Source organism: Phalaenopsis equestris, unplaced genomic scaffold, assembly GCF_001263595.1.
Source record: "Phalaenopsis equestris unplaced genomic scaffold, ASM126359v1 Scaffold200907, whole genome shotgun sequence".
Classification (NCBI taxonomy): Eukaryota; Viridiplantae; Streptophyta; class Magnoliopsida; order Asparagales; family Orchidaceae; genus Phalaenopsis; species Phalaenopsis equestris.
The window spans coordinates 87,822-94,078 of record NW_018220703.1 but is presented as its reverse complement, the minus strand read 5'-3'; positions in this window follow the sequence as shown (position 1 = coordinate 94,078).

The window sequence follows — 6,257 nt, the reverse complement described above, 5'->3', positions numbered from 1 at the left end:
TATATATATATATATATATATACCAATCTAAGTTACCAAACTCATGTTGACAGCTCTAGAGCTGACAGGCAGGGATCTAAACTTCAGAGCCTTGCTAAAGCTATATACTCTAAACTTAACACATGGAAGGCTAAAGACTGGGGGGAAATTATCTGGCACAAAAGCTTAACCCCTTCCATGTCCTTTTTTAGTTGGAGAATTTTTAATGGTCTACTCCCCACTGATGATATTTTTAGACTCAAAGGCTTGAGTGGCCCATCTAAATTTATCTTTGTGGGGAGTTGGAGGAATTTATTCCTCACCTCTTCTATATGTGTAGCTTCTCTAAAACGGTTTGGACTGAACTTTCCCACAACATCACATCTAATACTAAGACACTAGACTGGAGCAACATCTATCACTGTTGTAAGAGCTGGAAGGCTGCTAAAGTTGGAACAGTCCATTTTTTGGTGGCCTGGTTCATCTGGATGGCTAGAAACTATGCCAAATTTGATGGTCAGGTTAGCACACACCTACAAATTACTAGCCCTTGTATCTCTTATTTGCATAAAATTATACTCTATCAAAGATTCCCTTGCATTTGCTCCCCTCTCCATTGGAAAGATCCAACTCTTCTAAAATTGCCACAGTGTACTGGTCCCCTCCTATCTACCCATACATTAAAATTAATATTGATAGACGTTTTTCTTCCTTTGGGGCTGGGGTGGGAGGTGTGTTCAGAAACCTTCTTGGACACTGCATCCTATTTTTCCAGGCTCTTGTTTGTGTTGTGGATGCTCTTGAAGCTGAATCAATTGCTATTTATTGAGTCATCACTCTTGCTAAGATTAACCATTGGCATGATTTAATTCTTGAGGGCGATTCAAAGGTACTTTTATAGATGCTACAAGATGGAAGACAAGCTTATTGGTGTCATGTTCAAGTTCAATGGGCTAACAAATTCAATGGGCTAACAAAATTATGTCCATGTTGTCTACTTTTAAGGTTCAATTAGCTTTCATTTACAGGGAAGGGAGCCAACCTGCCATTTGGCTTGCAAGGAATGGTCTGTGTACTGCTGAGAGTCTTGTTTCTTATTATCCACCCCCTCTTCTTTTTTTGTTGGCTAGAGATGCTTTATATGCTCCCCACTTAAGAATTGTAACTTTCTCTTCACATCAATGACTCTATATATATATATATATATATATATATATATATATAAACAGGATGGTGGCGGCTGAACCTAGCTGTGCTCTGCTAGGGTTTTGGCTGTGATGAAGCTGCTTGGAGGTGCTATGGAGCTGGGTGAAGAAGCTTGCTTTCTCTTCAAGGAGTCCGTGTGGTTTGTGGTGGTGGTTTGGGTGTTGTCCGGGAAGACCTTTTTTGAATCTTGTTACTGTTCCATTGCCTTGATGAAGTTGTTGTTTACTATTGTTTTTTCTTGGTCTCTCCCCCTTTTTACTGGTTTTCCTAGTTTCTGTTTTGTTTGATCCTTTTGAGGTTCTACAACTGTTTTCTCATTATTGTTGGATTTTGGTCTTTTGCTGGATTTTGGTTTTGTGCTCCTTTTGATTTTGGAGTCCTACTACTGATTTCATCATTTTACTGTTCTTGAGTTCTTTTTGTCTGGTGTCCTCAATGGCCTTCCCCATTGATGTGGATACCAATGCCCAATGTACCAAGGCTACTTTTGCTGAAGTAGTTGGAAGTTGTTTTCAAGTACCTAAATCCTTTGATCATTTGGTCTTCCCTCAATGTCTTCATGATGTTGCTGCTGGGAGGGGGGTTTGCCCTTTTGTCAAACCTTTAGGATTAAAGGAAGAGGAACCTGCCATCATCTTCTCTCCTCAGAAAATTAATGAGCTCAATGAAACAGTAAAGTTTACTCTGGTTGGCAAATTTCAGTATGGCCACCCTAAAATAGATTTCGTAAGGAAATTTTTTGTGGATTTGAAATTGACTGGTGCTTGGAGGTTTCAACAATAGAAGAAAGCGCAAAACTTAATAGATGGTAGCCAGTTCTTCAAGTCTGAGTTTTGCGCTTTCTTCCATTGTGAGTTGGTTGGCAATGGCGACTCTGAGAGATGGTGTTTGGATTTCTAGCGGTAGCATGGCCTCGGCCCCATATACGAGTGCATACGGTGTATACTGAGTGGGAATCTTGAAAGTCATCTGGTAGGCCCACAAGACTTCTAATAGTTTTTTGTGCCAATCCCTTTTGTTTTCATCCAGTGATTTATTCAAAATCTGTACCAGTGTCTTGTTGAAACCTTCAGCTAGACCATTTGCTCTGAAATAGTAAATCGTAGAGTATCTCCAGTAGAGTATCTCCAATCTAATCTCCAATCTAACCCATGTCTTCTGACAAAATTATTGATCTTTGTACTTTTGAAAGCTGCCCCATTGTCAGATATTATTCTTTGCGGTACTCTGAAATGATAGACGATCTAGCTTTTGAAAAGTTGAAGGACGTGCTGTGTCGTAACCTCACGTAAAGGTACTGCCTCTGCCCATTTTGAGAAGTAATCATTAGCAACAAGTATAAACTTGTGTCCCTGGGAAAATGGAGGTTCTATCAGACCTATTTTGTCCGTACCCCAACACTCAAACGGCCTCGAGGCAACAGTTGGGTGTGAGGCAACAGTTCGAGGCAACAGTTGGGTGTAGCACATTTGGAGTCTGGTGTAAGACCACCCCATGCACTTGGCATTGGTGATATCTTCTTGTTGTATCCATGCAATCGGACATCATTGCTGGCCAATATTACCCGAGTATTTTGATTTTCATTTTCATTTTCGGCCTTGACTGGTGAGCGCCACAAAATCTGGCATGTACCTCTTTGACAATATTCTGTGCCTCAGCTCTGCTCAAACACCGTAGCCACATTTGGTCGAACGATCTTCTGTAGAGAACATTTCCCACCAGGGCGTAAAACATAGCCATTCTTGTGATGTGGTGTACCTCAGACTTGTCTTCTAACAGTTTTTCAGTATGCAAATATTCTATTAATGGCTTGCGCCAATCTTTGTTGATGTCCGAAACTGTATTTATTGTTTCTTCTTTTCCAAGCTTGTGTAGAGTTTCAAAGTCATTTTGAGACAAGACTCGTCTTGAGGTCTAGATGGAATCCTCCGGGGGACATGCCATTTCCTTAACGAGTTTTGCTAGAGCGGCGGCATGGTCATTATGTCCCCTAGGAATCCGATAGAAAGTTACATCGGGAATCTGCTCCAGGAGTTTCATCGTGTACTGATGGTATTCTGCTAATCTTGGTTTCAAAATTCTATAATCCGGTGACTTGCTGAATGACAAGTTGAGAGTCACCGTAAATGACAATGTTTGTTATATCGATTGAGTTTGTCAATTCCAATCCGGTTATTAAAGCTTTATATTCTACTTCATTGTTGGTGCACGGCTCTATCAGGTGGTATGAGAACCTCATCATACCCTTATCTGGCGTGATAAAGATCAAACCGATCCCTTCTTTACCTGGTATAACTGTGCCCAATCCTTTGTCTTTCCTGGCTAACGAAGAACCATCGAAGTACATTTTCCAGCTTTGCGCAATAGAAAATTACATTTGTAGTATTTGCTCGTCTTGTAACTCGTCGTTGAGAGAGGACCTAGCTGGCAGTGGGTGTGCAGCGAGAAAGTCTGCTAGTATCTGTCCCTTGATAGCACGGAGGGGAACAAAAGTTATATCAAATTGCAATAAGATCATTTGCTAAACGTCCGGAGAGTGTTGGTCGGGTCATCAGATATTGCAATGGATTAACTTTCAAAATTAGGGTAATCTTATGAGAAAGCATGTAATGTCTAAGCTTTTGAGCGGTGAAAATTAATGCCATTCAATGCTTCTCAATAGGTGGATACCTTATCTCGGTAGGTATTAGATGATGACTCAAGTAGTAGAGCACATTTTCTCTACCCTCCTCATTGACTTGGGCTAAGAGGGCTCCAAGAGAATCATCTAAGGTCGCGGTATAAAGTATTAACGATTTCCCTAGGATAAGGGATTCCAAAACAGGAGGTGTCATTAAATACTGTTTAACATCCTGGAATGCCCGCTGACATTTCTCTTCCCAAACAAATTTGGCATCCTCTTTAATTAATACCGAGAAGGGCTGACACCTACCTGAGCCATCTTCCCCTGGAAGGAACATAGCTATTTCAAGGGTTTAGGGGGAGGCATTTTCAAGATAGCTTTAATCTTATCCGGGCCGATCTCGATTCCCCGATGACAGACAACGAATCCTAGAAATTTCCCGAAGGTAACGCCAAATGTGCACTTTAAGGGATTCATTTTAAGGTCATATCATCGTAACCGTTCAAACAAAATGTTCAAATCATACAAATGGTCTATTTTCCTTTTACTTTTGATCACCAAATCATCCACGTAGCATTCTACTTGATTGTGAATGAGGTCGTCTAAAATCTTTGTCATTGCACGCTGATATGTTGCTCCGGCGTTCTTTAGGCTGAACGGCATCCTGTGTAGGACAAAATTCCAATCGGTGTTTTGAAAGCTGTAAGTGCTCCATCCTCGGGAGCCAGGGAGCCATCTTGATTTTCCTATGTAATTTACATATTTATTGTTTAAACTTCAATTTTTACATGCATACTGCTTTACCTATGAATGAAATGGGACTTTTCACTTCTTAAATGTTAAAACGGTGGTATTTTCATGTGATACGAGAGATTTGGGTGGTATCCATGTAAAATGTATAATTTAGGAGTTAGATATGTTAAAACAAAAAAATTGGGTGGTATGTATGTAAATGCCCCGGCCAAAAATAAGCTTTTTCACTTCGACGATGACTTGTTGTTCTATTTCAGGTCGCATTCTCCTGGGAGCCTGTTTTATTGGGGTTATATTCTTGTCCACCCCAAGTTTATGAACTGTAACCTCTGCTGACAGTCCTGGCATTTCATCGTAGCTCCATACGAAGCAATCTTTGAATTTTGTTAATAGTTTGATCAATTTTGCAGATTCTTCGTCATTGAGTAGAGAACTTATAAATGTGGGTCGGGGTCGTTCTTCAATCCCGAGGTTAATTTCTTTCAATTCATCAACGGTCAATTTATTTTCCTCCTCAAATTCTTGGGGAGCATCTTCTTTTGGTTGATCAGTAGAGTCATCCTCTATATCATCCTCTATATCGAGGCAATGGCAATCCTCTTCTGATTTACCAGTAACAACCATGCAAAATTCAGAATCATCAACCGGTCCAACTGTACCAAATCCTAGACCTTCTTTCGAATTGGGAGTTTGAATTTTAGTATTCCATAGTTTTTCAAAAAGTTAAAATTTATCTTTTGGCATTTGTTTTGGTAAGTGTCCCTGTTGAATTAACTTTTGAACACAAGGCGAGAAGTAACCAAAAGGCAATTCCATTAATTCATTAGAATCAACATCTAAATTTACATGTTTTTCAAGCTCAGTAGAGGTAGAAGCACGGTAAAATTTAATCGGCTTTGAACCAACACTACGGACTTCCTTGACCTCTAAACTCTAGACCTTTTTCAGGAGAATCGGAGTAAGGGTCATAGTATTCACATTGTGATTTATCCAATCATACATTATTTCATATTCATTCTTCTCTGTATCTTCTAGAGATATCTCGTACTGAAGTATCTTCTGCTTTATCAACATTATCTCATCTTCGGAATCATCTTCTACATTGCCTTCATCACCAATGTTGATGGTTGGCCTAGTCTATTCAACAATTAAATTGATCTTTCCTTGTTCTCGTCCCCGGCCTCGACCTCAGGTGCATGAACTAGAAGAACCTCCACCAACTCGTTGTCAGGGAGTGGTAGAAGGTTGTTGAAGCGGAGTTATATGGCCTCCTTTTTGTGATTCTTTTGAATTTTCATCTTTGTTTGTCAAAATACTCGCGCGAGAAGACAGTCTTATTTGGTGGCGTGTAGTAGGCAGCATCTTCATGGATACCAACTTCGTGCACTGAAAATGGTTGTAGGTCTCCGTTGATGCAATTTTCTTGACCATCTTTGCGATATTTGATGCACTGGTGTAGAGATGATGGAACCATATTGTGCTCATGAATCCATGGTCGACCCAGTAGAGTGTTAAAAGAAGTCTCGACGTTGATGATATGAAATTTAACGGTTGTTAAGAGTTCTCCAACCTTCATAAGTAATGTAATTGATCCAAGGGCTCTTTCTCCCTTTTGGTTGAATCCTCTTAACATCATCTTATCGGTCATAAGCTCTTGAGCTTCAATATCCAAATAGACCAATGTCCGTAGGCTCAT